At 33.8% G+C, this 18,002-nt stretch overlaps 1 pseudogene; it reads left to right on the top strand.

Annotated features, from left to right (window-relative positions):
• The first annotated feature begins 1,867 nt into the window (after positions 1-1,867).
• Positions 1,868-18,002, top strand: part of LOC144369712 (cadherin-19-like) — a 32,220-nt pseudogene continuing 16,085 nt past the window's right edge.

Raw genomic sequence — 18,002 nt, 5'->3', positions numbered from 1 at the left:
CTCCTTGGCCAAGGCCGCACTTTCTGCAGCGGGACTCCAAGTCCCAGAGGGCACTTCCAGTATCAGAAAATAAGTGTTGCTGACGCTCATTTCCTTTTCTCTTTCTAACTCACATACCCAAACTCACAAGTCCACAGTTTGAAACTTCTAGAACAGCATTTGTCTCCTGGGACTCCCAGGATGGGTTCTGGTGGCCACGTTTTAGGCTCAGAAACAAAGCAGGAAAAAAGGCTCTCAAAGCCAGAATGCAAAGTCGGCTTCCTGAGGCCACTTCTCGGAGTCTCCTGTGAGAGGAGCCCAGGAGACACGGAAACCAGCCCTCCACCTCTGGACCTGAGGCCTCCTGCTCTTCCTCTCAGTGGCTGCCCTGCCCTGGAGTGTGAGGTGTGACACAGAAAAACATCCCTATGGAGCCAGATGGGGGTCCTCAAGAAACCACAGCTGGGGACAACTGTCCACGTGGCCACGTCCAGCGCACAGGCCAGGTGGTGCGGCTGCCCCTGGTCTGCAAAGGATCCTGTTTTCCCCTCACAGACACACACAGAGACCTGCATGGAAACACACGCATGCAGATACAGACACACACGCCAGACACACACAGAGGTGGGCACACACACGTCAGGTTTCCCACCATGCAGTGTCCCCTCTGCATGATGAACACATAACACACGTTTGTTCCAAGAAGCTGCCGAGCAGAATGGTGAGCACCATGCTGCCGACCCAGGGCCAGATGGAGAGGCGCAAATGGGCAGCTCACGGGGACGGTGCCCAGGCCTGGGCCCCAGTGGCCTTAGCCTGGGTGGGACTTCTGTACCCAACTGCAGTGGCATTTTCTCCATGGGGACCCGAGGGTCGTGAGAGAGCTGGCTCCTCAGGATGTCTTCTGAATCAGCACTTGGTGGTCCTGTGACAGGCCTTTCCTGCTGCACTCTGGAAAAGGTGGTGCACATGGAAGGTGGCAGCACCTGGTCCTGGTGCCAAGGAATGCTGGCACATCCCATATCCTGAGCATGGAGCTCCAGGAGGCATGAGAGGCACGCTGGGCTGTGCTCAGGGGCCTGGTACCCCATCCTCCTGGTGTTGGGGATGGGCTTTGCAAGGCACAGTCTCCAGGAGCCCTCCTGTCAGTCATCCGTGCAGCCTTCCCAGGGCCTCAGGAGTCCAGTGCTATTCAGGGAATGAGCCAGGGAAGTGCCTGATGCAAGCCTGTGCTGGATTTCCAGCCAGCTCTTGCTCCCAGTGTTCAAGGCTTGAATTTTCTGGAACTAGTAGAACTCTTTTTCCTTGTTAAATAATTTAGTCAAAATATTCTTAAAAGCCACTATTGGTGGTGAGGCATTCTGAGAAACTAGAGAGCAAGACCCAGGCACTGTGCATTGACCATTTGGCTCTAAATGTAGCCCAGAGGGTGGCTTCTCCAGGGACCACAGTGGACATGCAGAACTCGTCCTGTCTTCAGCCCAGGCCTGCTCTCAACCTGGCCTCATCGTCAGCTGGCAGGCCCTTCCTGCCCTGGCCACCCAGAAGATGTGTTAGGACACCTGTGCTGCACCAGTCACCTCCCAAAGCACTCTGTTCCTTACAGGGCATACACGGTTGTTTTCTAAATTTGTATTTAGAAATGTGGTGCCAGGGGTGGTACCACATGGAAGGTGGCTTATTATCCCTCTTAGGATAAATAGCGAATGCCTTTCATTTGATAAATCCTTCTATAATCTGGTTCCAGCCATGTGCCCAAGCCATTCCATATCACAAGAGGCTCCTACCTTGCCTTACTGTTGGGCTACACTGGCCCCTGCAAATCCTCAGCTCACGACGTCCCCCCCCCCCAGCACAGCTACTGTCTCACACAGCCCTCCTGCTGCACATGGGCTTCCCACTGGAGCCCTGCTCGTCCTTCAGACCCAAAACGACAGAGATCGCCCTCCCCTGCAGCGGCTGGAGAGCCCCTGGTGTGTACTCCTGCAGCCCCAGAACCCTACAGCCCTTTCCATGAAAACATTTAAATTCAATTAATGTAAAATGCATGTAAATTTATTTCAATTCCTTCTCAGGAAAAAAATGTTATTTGTTGAAATTTACCACATTTGAAAATTAGATTTTAAGAATCTTATGCCGGGGGCTGGGGATGTGGCTCAAGCGGTAGCGCGCCATGCCTGGCATGCGTGTGGCCTGGGTTCGATCCTCAGCACCACATACCAACAAAGATGTTGTGTCCGCCGAGAACTAAAAAAATAAATATTAAAAATTCTCTCTCTCTCTCTCTCTCTCTCTCTCTCTCTCTCTCTCTCTCTCTCTCTCTCCCCTCTCTCACTCTCTCTTTTTTTTTTAAAAAAAAAAGAATCTTATGCCTTCAGACACATGAGCTGAAAATAAATTAGACTTGGATAAATTGTTTTTACTATTCTTTCTAAATGTTTTGCTTTCTTAAACAGTCTAATTTGTTTGACTTGAATTATACTATCTCAGATTATAAAAAGTTGAGGTGTCAAAAATAAAACACAAAAATAATAAAAATGACCTAGTTTCCAGATAGTTATGGACAGAAAAACAGAAATAATTGAGGAATACTTTGCACAGTTATGGTAACGAGTAGGAAAATACTGTCTCTTTTCAGAATTTCATTTGGAGGTTCTAGGTTGTAAAGTAATTGCTTCTCAAATATAAATCCACTGAGGATAGGTCAGTCAGGACTTGTGAATAAATAATAGTCTTCACACTGATAAAATCAGGTCTCCATTGAAAGGTGGAAACAGGAGAACCAAGGAAACTAATATTTTCATCCTAAATTTGACCAATAAATTCTCTAATTCACCTTATATCTATTTGATTGTTACTAAAATCACAGACTTAGAGTACAGGTAAAAATCTTTCTTTATGAATCAAACTGTGAAAGATGATGTATTAAGAACTGTGTAATGTTTTGAACGACCAACAATAAAAAAAATCTTTCTTTAATCTATGCTTCTTTACACAAATAAACACCTCAAAAAATTTATCTGAGATTAATTCAAGTGTACTCATGTTAAAACTGCAAGTTTAAATAGCTTTCCTATTGGAAAATTTATATTTTCATTCTAAAAGAAGTCTGTTAACCTTTATAACATAGAATTTCACACCAAGATATTACATACTAAAACAAATGAGTTATTTTGAAATATGCAGTTTGAATTCAGCAAATAGTAAAATAAAAAACTTTACCACATGTGTTTAATTTAGGATTCTGTAATAAATGCAAGCTTTAATTATGAAATGCTCTTGCCACAGGTTGCTGACTTCCTTATTACGTACATGATAGCAAATTACTCTCATATAAAAAAAAATTACTTCTCCTTTATACTTTTGTATTTGGATTCCTCCCATAATCACCAGAGATTAAAGCATTCTATGTGATATGTGACAATACCATTCAATAAAGCTTTCTTGTAATGTTAAAGTTAGTATTTGTAGGAGACTTGTTCAATCTTCTGTGAAACTCTTGGTTGATAATAAAATGCACATAATCAACAGTGACAGAGCTACACTTTCCTTACACAAGATCGTTCTCAGTGATGGCAGAATAAGTCTTATGTGCTGAGAAATTCTGTTATTGATGCTATCATGAATTCAATCTTCAAAAATATTTACATAACTTTATATAGGTTAGTATTTATTAATATTGCCACAAAATGTAATTTAAGTGCAGCTCCACATACATAACAATTATTAGTATGTGTGTATACTATTATTATAATTTTCTGTGTCAGAACTAATTAGTAAAGGCAATTTCCAAAGACTTCTAAAAACCATGCCTTTTAATTGAAGCACTCAGTGCAGGTTGATATCCTGTGTCACCTACTTAACAAAAAGTTTCTACAAATAGAGTGCCTGTTTGAATAGGTATAGCCAAATATCAAGCTAAACTTAAATTCACAAGGACTTTTTATGACATAGTTATAATGATTCAGAAGCTAGCTACAAAGACATAACCAATATTTTCAATTTCAATTGTAAAAAAAGTGTCTCTGAAGAGTAATACAGCCAACTGAAACTAGTAATCATTGTAAAAATAGAAACCAAAATTATTATACAATTATATTTTATGTTTATTATTGGAACAAGTAAGACAATTGATAAGTTAGTCTTATTTAAATGTGATTCTGAGGCTACAGTCATCTAATCATACTTTTCTAATGAAACAGGTTAGATACACATTGATTTAAGATAATCTTTGGGCTGGTAGGGTCTAGTCATTTAGCTCTCTCTATTTCCTAAAAGCTCAAGAATCTCTGACCAAACAATACTAACTCCACTGAGGGATGCAAACTGACGTTTAGACTCCTTGATAACCAAGTAAAGGTTTTTCTACTCTCTGTTTATTCCTCCTGATGAGATTCAAGGATCTGGCCAATTTCAATTTTTAAGTTTTCATCAACTATATAAATACAATCAGAGGATGATGTCCTAAAGTAGAAGGAGGTCTTCAAGACTCAAGCTTGAAGCATCTCTAATATTACTGACCAAGAAAGGAAGGATGTCATGCATTCTTATACAAATTAGTGTTGAAATTAATCATTTATTTGTCCCATCCACATCTAAGATTTAAGATTAAGAGAATCTTTGGTCTGGTAGAGTCCAATTAAAAGAACTAATACAAACACGAACTAGCTTAATTAATGTGCATGTAACTGATAATATGAGAAAGAAGGGATTAGGAGACCATGGATATTTTATATTGAAAGACATGTTGTTAGTCTCCTACTGATTGTTCTCATTCTCGTGTGGACTGAAGAATTGATTCTTAACTATATGCAAAATAGGAATGTATAAAATGTTATCAAGTGATTTTATATTTCTGAAATCTTTTGATGTTTATGTATTATTGATGACCTTTTTTATTTTTGTTGGTGCTTTATAATTATAGATAATAGTAAATTTAATTATTCCCTCTTCACACATGCATCTCTCATTCCCCCATATCTTCCCTTTTCTTCTCCTCTTCCATCACCAAGATATGCTTGTTTCTACTCTGTTGATCTCCCTTATAGCATTATTATCATTGTTATTATTATTTTTAAATTAGTGCCTTATAACTATATATTTAAGTGAGATTTATTGTGGTATATTCATAATTCATATAAGACAATTTGTTAAATTTAATTCCTCAGTACTTCCCTATACTTTCCCCTCCCCCCTTCCTCTCAATCTCCTTCCTCAACTTTTTGGTCTTTCTTCTAATTTCATGAGATCCCTCTGTTTTATTTCTTCTCTCTCTCTCTCTCTCTCTCTCTCTCTCTCTCTCTCTCTCTCTCAACAGTACACTAGGTTTTCCATTTTGTAGAGGGCAAGGGAATGACATATTGAGATGCTCAAGAGGTAAGTTTCAGTTAGAAGTAAAGAAAGCTTCAAAATAAAATGAGATATTAAAGAGCAGGGCTGGAAACAGAATCTAACTCCTTAACTCAATGTGTACTTAGAAGGGTAAATGAAACAATCAATCTAACTCAGTTTGGTTAAAGTAATGCTCCTTCTGAATCATGAATCATTTTATTTGAACAAATCATCAAAATTATTGTATAGGCATGTCTTAAAAATATATGAAATTAACAAGTGTCTACACGTTAAGTGGTTGGAATAATTAAGCATTGGAAGGGGTAGGTAAATTTTTCTTTTCATGTATTTTATTATTCTAGTTTTATTTCAACCCTGTGAAAGTGTTGCCTAATTAAAATTATGTAACAAGAAGGGATTCTTTGGTAAAATATGCTATTTGATACTAAAATAAATGTTGTAGATAACATTAAAAGAACTAATACATCAGTTACCCTTCCATTGATTGACATATTGCCTTTCTAGGGTAACTGATGTGAAACAGCAATCTGTTTACGGGGTAAAGTTGGGAGTTCATAACCCACTTGAATCAAACTGTGAAAGATGATGTATTAAGAACTGTGTAATGTTTTAAACGACCAACAATAAAATAAATAAATAAATAAATAAAATAAAAAGCTTTTAGAAACAAAAAATAAATAAATAAAAGAACTAATACAAATAGTGACAAATGCATAATACTGAGGTCCACCCCCAGTTTGAAGTATAGAAGCAATTCCTATTAGGGTGTCCCAGTTTATACAATAGGATTGTGTTGGGAATTTCTTTATTTCTTACTTTCTTTTTTTTTTTTTTTTTTTGCTAAGGGGAATTGAACCCAGGGGTGTTTCTCCACTGACCACACCCTAGCCCTTTTTGTTTTATTTTTCATTTTGAGACAAGGTTTCACTCAGTTGCTTAGAGCCTCTCTAATGTTCTGAGGCTGGCCTTGAATTTGTGATCCTCATATCTCAGCCTCCCTAGTGCCTGGGATTACAGGCACATGCCATGGTCCAGGGTTAGTGATGGGGAAATTAATAATACTAGTTCTAAAGAAAATCACAGAGCTTATTGGATTTTGTACGATTGTATGATCATTCTTTTTGAGAGTGCATATTGTGTTTCAACAAACGTAGATTTTGATGAAATTGGTAATGCTCAATTTCATTTGTATAGATATGATTTCAAAGCTCAATATTTTATGCAAATATTTTTGCACTTGAGCATTTAGAGTAAATGCACAAATAATTATTTCACATGGTTGTATTGATTAATACTGAAGTTAGAAAGAAGGCTTACTTTATTAATATCAACTAGATTTTGTTTTGCTTTTTATTCCTCAAAGAAAATAGGTACAGAGGAAAGAACTGAAACAGGCCTAATCATTATTCTTAGCCTCCACTGGATATTCTTTCAAGCTCATTTCAATAATCTTTATCAATATTTGTCAACATTCTGCAATTGTTTGAGGTACCGGCCACATTAAGATTTTTGATGAAAAGCATTTTCAAGTATTTTTAAAAAAAATTTCCAATAATAACACATCTTGGAAAGATTATGGATTATACATTATAGTAAACTGCTTAATATTTGACATGTTATGGATCTGCATCTGAAGTTCTATAATGCGTAGAAGAATTAGGGCTAGTTTATATAGGGTTATGTTCCTTGTCTGTAAAATAACATTACTTCAATAATTCAGAGAAAACAGGTAAACTAGGATCTTGTTTTATAGTATGATCTTCCTTGCTAATGAAAAGTGCTTTGCAGAATTGAACTCATATTTAATAATATTGAAGTCTTAATTTCCTGTCAATATGTGCTTTTCCTTCAGGAACATTCGTCATCCAGGTAACAGCAAGTGACGCTGATGATCCTACAAGTGGCAATAATGCAGGTCTCCTGTACAACTTATGACAAGGGCAAGCCTATTTTTCTGTTGAACCCACAACAGGTATTTCTGATTTTAAAAAAAAATGAATTTTGTTGATTTTGTTGGCTGGGGTTGTGGCTTAGGTGTAAAGTGCTTTTATTCACTTTTATTCACTTTTGCGGCTGTAGGTAGTAAACTTATGGAATCAGAGATATCAGAACATGGATGCTTTTGTGAGATTATTCTTCTGCATACCCCAAATAATAATTTAAATGACTATTTTTATTGTGCAATTTTGTTTCAAGAATAAGATACTTGCTTTGATCGCTCAAGTAATAAATGTAAGGTAGATTGTATGAAAATTCTTTTTTTAAGGAAATATCTTTTTGAGGAAACTCTGTTTTAGCTACACAAATACATTTACAAACATTTCCAGAAAGCATGAGCAACTCTCATAAGAAGAAATTATGATTAAACATAGAACAAAGAAGAAGCAAGTAAAATTGTGTATGTGTGTTTGTATCTATTCACACATATTCAACCAGAGCATGATGTCCTAATTATTGACTGTTGAAAAATGAAACAAAACTGTTGATTGCTTCATCTTCTTCTTCTCTCACTTTCTCTCTGACTTGCCCCATGCCCCAATGTCCAGTGAAATCATATTTATGTTGATGGCTCAACAGAAGTCACTTTCACTCATTTCCTTCCAGTAGAATAATCAGTAAACCACAGCAAGTTAGCAACATTTAAATCTATTTTTACATATCAGGTTTCCCAATCATTAGTTGTATATGGGAGAATGGTTTGTTAGTGTGCATGTACACACTAAATGCACAGGTCTAAATCATGTCGATGCTGCTCAACTTAGCAAATTCTTGTCCGGATTAGGGTTCTCAAATCTTCTGACTTGTCAAGCAAAACATTTATGTATCAAAAAATGTTTTGGTCAACAATGAAGAATGGCAGTGGTTCCATAATAGTATCATGGATCTGAAAAATTCCTTTTTGACACAATTTGAATGCTCATTGTAACATCCTCCATGCCTTTTCTTTTTATTTTTTATTGGTTAGGTTTTTGGTCTTTTCCCAGTCTTCAGACTTTCAGTCTCTACATAGTTTAAACTTTGATATATTTCCGGATCAAGTCATTGGACTTATTTTCCCAAAACCCTTAATCCTTGATGCTATTAACCCTGTGGCTTTAAAGACTGCTGCTGGGCCTGACAACATCCAAGTCTACATGTCCATTCTGAATTTTCTCTTGAACTCCACAGGTAGACATCAAGCTTCCTACTCAGCATCTTCATTTGTACATGTTATACACATTTAAAAGCTAACATTCTCTTTATTCAGCTTCTGATCTCATTTGCCTCCTATTCCTCTTATTCCTACAGATTTTCTTATCTCAATTATTAACAAATCCAGGCTCCATATTGCTCAAGCTTAAATCTCATTTATTCAGTTCAAACACCACTGGGTGTGAAGAATTAATGATCCAACTCAGATTGAACTGGGCCAAATCCAGTTCAATTTTAATTTCTACTCAGCTGAGTTGATGATCAGTTCTATACATTTGCTGATACCTTCTGATTTTTATTTTCTGTGAGCAAAGACACATACACACACACTCAACTTTTAAGAGGAGAAGATTCTGTTAAGGTTTAGAAGTCCTTTTCTCTTTCTCAAACCAAAAACTCAATCTTTTGCAGGTATTGTTCATTTCTCACTTTCAAAACAATCTGGATGCTTCTCACCTGCTCCTTCCAACCACATTGGATCATGCTGCTGTCTTAATCAGTCTCTGTTATTGCAATAAGCTCTCACCTAACCCTCGAGTTTCACCATCTTCCTCCTTCAGTTTATTTCAACACAGCTCTCATGATCTTGCATGTCATATCTTATCAGTTCTATGCCTTCCCATCTCACAGATGAAAAGTCAGCACCCTTAGTATCACCTAATGGGTCCTAGCATTCCTAAATGATCTGACACCATTCAATCCTGTTAAGGACCTCTGAGACCTCATCTATGTCACTCTATCCTTTGCTTTCTGGAAAACCAACTTCAGGCAATCAACATGGATTTTCATCTTCTCTGTCCTCATATATTTCTTCCCCTATTTAAATTCTTAACCAAGAGCCATATAAACAGTGAGTTCTTTCCACTTCATCAAAATTTAAAACTATCCACCACAACATAGCCGGAGTACTTGTTAGTATCCAGTTTATTGTATGCTTCATTCCTGCTAATATGAGCAGAGGGAAGCATCATTCTATATATTTTACCTTGTTGTATCCCAGTTACTAGAATATGGACTTGTTAAGAATTCATGCTGAAAAAAATATTTTTGAATGTGAAATAAACTGCAAAGACTGAGTACTGATGGTAGAAAATATTCTTTTGTTTTCTAATTTTAAAACCTGGTGGTTTAATATAAACTCAATAATATTTAATTCTGAAGCATCTGTTTTGAAGTGTATGTTAATGTCATTGTTTTCTCTTGATTAATTGTTGGGAACTTTAATTTGTACAATCAAATCAATTATTTTTAAAAATGTTTCCATAAGGAAAGAACTACAGTTAAATCATTACATTCACTCTAAAAAATAAAAGAACAAAGAAAACAAAAGTAAAGAGTAATATATTCACAACTTATAAGTAACTATTCTCCCACTTTAAATAAAAGTATAGTCTCAAAATGCAAGCTGTTAAGTAACTTGCTGTATACTTCTAAAGGAACCTAAAATTCCTTTAAATAATTCTATTATGTCTGCTTTATTTTAATATTTTATTTTCAAGAAGTCTCATTCATTGAAATATTAACACCTAGGATTATTTCTTACATTTCAGAATAAATCATATATAATAATTTAAGAATGGGCAGCTGGAGTTGTAGCTCAGTGATAAAGTGCTTACCTCACATTGCATTTAAATAAATGTAAGTCAGTCTAGAATGTCAGCTTTACATTAATAAGTCACTCAGTTAGTAGTTCTCTGATATTATTTAAGTCATCTCTTAATTACTTATAATACCTTATACAATGTAAATGTTACTTAAATAGTTGTTATCTGTGTTGTTTAGAAAATAATGAAAAACTTGTACATACTCAGTACAAATACACATTTTCCAAATGCATTTGATACATAGTTGGTTGACTACACTGACATGAACCCACATATGTGAAGGAATAACTGTCTCTCTATATATGTATATATAATATATATGATAATAAAGGTAGGTTTGTTTTTTACCACAGATATGCATACATATATTTGCTCTTGGATATTTACTCAGGGGGCTTAAAATAAAAGAATCACAAGAAGTAATGGAGACTGTTGCACCTACATCTTGCTTAAAATACTCTTCTTCAATCAAAAGAAATGAAACTGACTGGAGAACTGGTTGAATCCACAGTTATTACAGGGAGAACATTGTGGTTCTAAAAATGTAAGGAAGAAGCCATAAAAGAATGGAAGAATAGGAGTGTGTTGAAACGGCCAAGGAACCATGCTGTAATTAATACCTAATGTCCAAAACTGAGTATTTGAACAAAAAATGAATTAAAATATTTGGTTTGTATGATGAGTTTTGGTTTGAATCATTGGAAACAATTCTTATGAATAGATACTAATGAAGATAAATAAAGAAGCACATTTTTAATCACTTGTAAAATAATTTTAATTAATAAATGTATAATCAAAGAAATAGATATCAACATTAGCAAAATAAAGTGGTAATATTGTGGTCATTATTTGTACATGGATACTGAAATCAGTAGGTTAATATATAAAAAGAAGCCAAATGTTTTCAGAATATCTTCCTGAGATCTTTAATAATTACAAAAACATAGTAGTTTTACAGTGAAGAAACCTGGCAGATACTTTGATCAAGAGTCACAGCTAATATTACAATTACTAAGACAAGATTGATACCTCTGTAACTTTCAGGCTCATTTTATCTGATCATGAGAAAGCCTCAGACAGACACCGACATTTGAGAGGCACTGTATAAAATCACTAACTAATATTTTCCCATACACTAAAGGGCATACCAAACAAGGACATTGATACACTATGGAGGGGACTAAAGTGACATGGAAAAAAAATGCACTACATAATCCCAGACAGGACTATGAATAAGGGAAAAGAACATTAGTGGAGTGACTGGTGAAATCCAATACTACAGTTTGTATTTTATTTAATAAAAGTAGAGCATTTAATTTATCTTGAAATAATAATAACATTATGGTCATACACAACAATTTAGAAGCAGAATCTGGTTGAGAGGCATAAGGGAAAATTTGTACTTTTGAGAACAGTCCTATGAGACTTAAGTTATTTAAAAATATGCATTTAATTGAATTAGTGAGAACATTGCCAGTGTAACTGAGAGGAGGATAGTACAAACCAAAATAAAATAATTTACTATTGATTAGTTTTCTGATGTTTTCTCCTAATTTAAAAAATGTTGTAAAAGGAAAATGAATGCACATATAAAATTTGATTAGCTGCAATTTATCTCAAGGCCAAGGAGATTTCATCTGGTGAAGATGATGTGAGAAAGAAAAAAATCTATATAATCAGAATTGGTGGCTCTAGAAAAAAATAAGGAAAATAATTCATATTATATATTATTGCTTAAATCACATACTATTATCCAATCTTCCTAGGGGATCAAATATGATTTTATTCCATTTTAATTTGTCAATGGGATCTACATCTATTCATTATCTACTAATTTAAAAGAATGTATAACTCCTTATCAAACTTTTAGTGGGTTTTAGTTGCAGTGGTGTTTCCAGAAACAAAATGGGATATTTAATACAAAATGTCAACTGTTAAAATCCTCTTTAATTTTGCTGACAAATATATTCAGTGGGAAATATGATCACTTGTAGCTATTCAAATAAAATGCTTATGAATGTTTAAATATATTTAAAACTGAACTCCTCTATGTCTTCATTCTAATTTCTATTTTAATTCTTTCTTTAACACCATGATAAAAATTAGTATAATATTTTTAGAAATCTGTCAATTCAAGATTAAATTATTCTCATCTTTGCCACAATTTTGGCAAATCTCACTGAAGTCTCATGGAAATATTCAGGAATATATGCACAGTGAGAAGCCGTCATTGAAACCACATGGTATTTTACTTTACTTTTCATTATTCATCATTTGCAAGCTGATGAGACATGCCGAGAACTTCAAGGCTTCTTTAATTGTAGATTTGAGATAATTTTGCAGACTTTCGCATGACGTATTTTGCAACTTGACTTCCTTTCATGTGTGCTCAATTGTACATTAATCAATATGTGCATCCCCAAAGTAAAGGACAGTGGATCTAGGATATTTCTGGAACTTGAAATATTATATAATTCTGGAACAAAATGAAAGGTCAATCTGCTACTTAAAAGAAGTCATTTTTATCAAGTCCTATTGAATTTTTTTATTTAAATGGACAAAAGTAACTTTTGTATGATAGTAATTAAGTAATTATAATATCATACACAGATTCTCACGCAGTAGATCTAGTGTAGGAAAGAAAGAAAAAAAGAAAAGGTTCACAGTCACTCATTTCTGCTACTTACTTTTACTTCTCTGTATCTCACAAAATTTTTTTGCAGGGGAGGGCAAGGTATTTCTTTTTAACCATGTCATTTACATATTAAAATCCTCTCTTGGGTTTGATAATGAGTTATGCTTGTTTAGATTTAGCATACACCAGTTTAAATGTAAAGCTGTATTAGTTTCTTTTTCCTATGACTGTGGAGTTCACTAAATATGTGGATGTGCCATTTTTAAAATCGGCATCTCATAAGCTATGCAGAATATGCTTTTAATAATTTACCTGGTGGCATAAAACCATGTTATATATCAATGTGATACAGCAAATATGATGATACAAGGGGGGTCTTTTCTCTTGGTACAGATATTCTATTACTGGAAGTAAAGAGTTCACTATCAGTGACAATGGCACAATCATTGTCACTAGCACACTTGACCGGGAGATCAACACATGGTACAACCTAAGTGTCACAGCCACAGAAAGATGTAAGTACTAATTTGGAAACCGTATATTTCATCACGGTGGTCTTAATGACATTGCATTATCCCTACACCTGAGGACAGAGCTATTTTTAAATGTTGTTGAAATTTGTAGTTAAATGATGTTTGATATGTAAGGTTACATACATATATATTATTTGGTCATAAATTATTATGTATTCATTTCTATTAAAGCTTTCTTAAAATGTTATGACTAAGTATTTTCTAAACTGTTTTTACTTATTATATAACAATAAATAATGTTTAATGCAAAGATAATTTGGAGGAAAACACAACATATAAAACTTGAAATTTTATGCCCTGACAATCATATGCATTAAAATATTTTCATTTCAATAAATAAAAACTAAAAACATATTTCTACAAGTTTTTGAACATATATTCTGTGTGAGTTTATTTTTATATTATCATTTTAATTAAAAAAGGAAAATCTTATGTAATTTCTAAAAACATTCATCTGAAAAGACAGTTTCAGGTAGCAAACTCAATTCATGGTATTGGTTCCCCAGATTGTCAATTTAGAGAAGTATGTAATTAGTTTTATATACTGCTTTATGAAAATAATAGTAAAATTATAAGATCTGAACTAAAGTTTTAGGTTTATAATGATTTATATTTGTTTAGTTCAAACATAACTAGCTTAGTCTATCAGTTCACAAGTAACTCTTCCAGAAAGCAGATAAGAAATGCCTCCATTTTTACCTGTGTTTAGGATAAAATGTCAGTGTTAATTCTTTTAGAATTTAGACATTTAACATAAATCATAGTTCAATATTATTATAGTACAGAATATGGAGGATACAAATCATATTCATCACCTGTCTGCATATCCCAAAAAGAGTGGTCCCTTTTTTAACTAAACTTACATTTGCAGTTGAACTGATGGTCAGATCTTACTAATCATTAATGACCAGTTGTCTGCTTGTTTGTTTCAGCGAAAAGCAGATGATTTCATTGTTAAGGTATAAAAGTGGGTAAAATAATACCAATTTACCATTTGAATAGTGTCCATAACATTATGAGTGAATCAGTTATTCAATCATCTGACATAAAGCATAAAGGAATAAATACAACACAATAGGAAAGACTGTCAAAATCATCACCATTATTTGGTACATGAATTTAGTGTAATACTGTAGTACAGCACAGGAGTGAAGCTGTGAATTTGAGATGTTCTAGAAGGCATCCTCCTTTCTTATAATCGATTTTACATAGAATTTTAACAATCTTATTCCCTTTTTTTGTATTCCTTTGAGGCTTTAAACCTTAGTCTACCTTATTCCTCATGTTATTGAACAGCTGCAGGTGATATGGCAGAGTGGAAAGTGCTCTCACATGTTTTTTTTTTTTTTTTTTTTTTTTTTTTGCAATATGTTGAATAACTCTGCAGAAATGTTGCAGCAGGACTTGGGTCAGGATTTGAATTTTCTGTCTAACTAAACAATAAAGGACGAGGAGCAAATGTTACAATGGAACAAATGCCTGCTGCTGCAGAAGAAATGCCAAGGCTTTTCCTGTCAGGAAGCACAAAGGTGTTTATTCCGAGAGCAAGAAGCTTTTATTCAATGCGTATTTATTTCTGAGAACAAATCATTCATAATGTCACTCTCTACAAAGCTATTGTAAAAAAAAAAAAAAAAGAATCCAAATCAGGTCGAAGGAAGACTAGATTCCTCAAAAAATATGTTTATCTATAAAATTGCTCTCAGCTATTAGATGATCAAAATTTATTGAATGTATAGAAATGTTTTGTATTCAAGCTTATTTTGTATGTTAATATAATGCTTATAAGAATATATAATTTCTTTTCTTAACTTAGATGTACCATAATGTGAATTACTAGAAGGTAAACTCTTTAAAATTTATAGTTTGTACTTTTTGATATAAAATGCTCTAATCTTGTATGAATAAAAAGAATCAAAAAATAAATGAATGCAACAAAAATTTCCAGATAATTTAATTATATACTATCAAATTAGCTATATAATTACTTTTTTATCAGACAAATGCCTTTCTATGATAGAAGATCCCTATAGGAAAATTATCTAAGCATTTTTTGGTTCAGCATTGTAAAACAAAACAAAAACAATAATACGTATCTTTGAGTTATAAGATACCTGCTATCCACAAAAGTCGTTACTTCAACACTTGTATGTTTACATATGTACTATGAATAAAGTGCATAATCTGATCAACACTATAATTATGTCATCATATATTCTGTTCAAGGGTGATATTAAAATATTTAAAGACCAGCCCAGTACAATGCAGGTACTCAGACAAGACTTCAGCTCCTAAGCTGCATTGGTTCCACAACTGATCCACAGCCCCTACAGCATTAAGAAATAGCTCCATATGCTCTGCATAATTCACATGTTTACATATGTGTGTGGTAATGTACATTATTCAGTTAATAGAACATAAAATTTATAGTTTAAAAGATGGCATATTCCAATGGCTCACACTAGAAACTATAGATATTACAATGCTGTGTATGTTGAAGAAAATAACCAAACAGCAATGATAGCAGAAACTGGGAATCATTTGAGGCACATCAGGGAAAATGTCTTCATCTTGTCACTTCTGAATCACATTTTCACATATTAATTTATAAAAATTATAGTTTGTGGCTAAAAAGATTGAGTTCTGTGAAACTGCATATTATAAACATTTTATTAAGTATTTTACAGATTAACATCTCAGTGATTTGTTAAACTATTTTATGTAACATAATTTTAAAATTCACAGTAAAATTTGAGGTCAATATTATTTGAATTTCACACACACACACACAAACACACACACACACATACACACACACACACAAAACTGCAGCCTCTGTAATTTGCTTTCCCACCCTCAGTGATAAATGGATAGAACAATCACAATTATATCAGATTCCAAAGCCTGTTGTCTTAATCCTATGCTACATTTTCCCATATTAATAGAGCAAATGAAAGAAAGTATGTGTTTCACTCAGTGTTTTTAAATTAACTATAAACACTATACTCCTCACCAGTCACATTTTTCCATTTTTAAACTTGCAAGACAATTATATTTAAATGCTTTTATTTGTATGAATGACTCAAATGTAGGGTCTCAATTAGCCCCCATTGTGTGGCTTCCTTAGAACCAAACTTGAACAATCTATGAGAACATTTAGCCAAATTCCTGTCACTACTCTCTGAGGTGTCTCATTTCTCTCCAATGTGTTGTTTCTCCTATGTTCTCAAGTGAGTGAAACATGTATCTAGTAATACTAAAATGATTCAAGGGATTTAAAAAAAAACAATTAAATACCAAATATGTTTTAAAGACTTTGGGCTTGTCTTTCCAAAATATGCTAGAAAATCTCTTACAAAACAATTGTCTTGGCTGGGGATGTGGCTCAGTGATTAAGCTCCCTTGGATTCAATTGTGATACCAGGAGGAAAAAAAGAAAAGAAAAAAAATTTTTCTTGAAACAATAAAACCAAAATACATTTATTTTTCAGTTATACTTATATATTTGAAAATAAGGAATATAAATGCAGATAACATAAGAACAAAGGAAAAGAATTGGAAATGTTTGAATTCTCCTGAGAAAAACAGTAAGGCTTCAAGTTGAATTTAAGGGAAAAAATTAAAACATGAGATTTAATAAAAGTAGACATATAATTTATATACAAAATCATCAATGTTGAAATTGATCATCTGAAATAAAGTATCAATATTTTTAAAATATTATATTTATTTTTAAAATAAAATATAATTTTAAAATTATTGTACATTGTGGAACATTCTATTTAAACAAAACAATTTTTGTTTTTAAAAGGTGCACCTAAATTTTAATGATTAAGAGAATTGATTGGTATATATTTTGGGGATTGAACCTAGAGGCGCTTAACCACTGAACTTCATCCCCAGCACTTTTTATATTTTATTTAGAGATAAGGTCTTGCTCAGTTGCTTAGAGCATCGATAAGTTGCTCAGGCTGGCTTTGAACTTGCAATCCTCCTGCCTCAGCCTCCCAGGATTACATCATACACTACTGTGCCCAGATTGCCTTGTATATTCTTATACAAATATTTCTACATTAACTGAAATCTCAGGCAATGCTGAATGGTAAATGGTTTCTCAATCTTCTTTCAGTGAAATCAGGGAAATTAACAATACCTACATTCATCAGAATTAGGTGTGTTTATATAAATACTAACAGCAATTACAGGAATGAAGCAAGCTGACCTTATACCTACTATTTTCCCACTATGACCAACATCCAGTGAAAGACACTTAGTAAATATTGCTTGAGGAGAAGGTGTGAAACAGAAATTTTCCTTAGCTATATTGTTGAAAAATACATGAATCATTTGCAGATCCTGTCCTCATACAGAGATCTGGCTCTTTGGTTTTTCAAGTGGAAAAAAAAAAGAAATATACTGTGTAGTCTTGAAGGCAATTTTTCATGATTATAAGACATTATTATACTTATTTTTTCATTGTATATTATTCAACTCATAGACAATGTTCAACAGATTTCTTCAGTTCCTGTGTATGTACAACTTCTAAATGTCAATGATCATGCTCCTGAGTTCTCTAAATACTATAAGACTTATGTGTGTGAAAATGCAGACTCTGGTCAGGTAAGAAAGCTTCCTAAATTACCGAAGTCTGAGTAACACATCACTGTTTTATATACTATACATAATGACTATATCACATATAATACT

Source organism: Ictidomys tridecemlineatus, chromosome 13, assembly GCF_052094955.1.
Source record: "Ictidomys tridecemlineatus isolate mIctTri1 chromosome 13, mIctTri1.hap1, whole genome shotgun sequence".
In the NCBI taxonomy this organism is placed as follows: domain Eukaryota; kingdom Metazoa; phylum Chordata; class Mammalia; order Rodentia; family Sciuridae; genus Ictidomys; species Ictidomys tridecemlineatus.
This window is presented reverse-complemented; position numbering and strand designations above follow the sequence as displayed.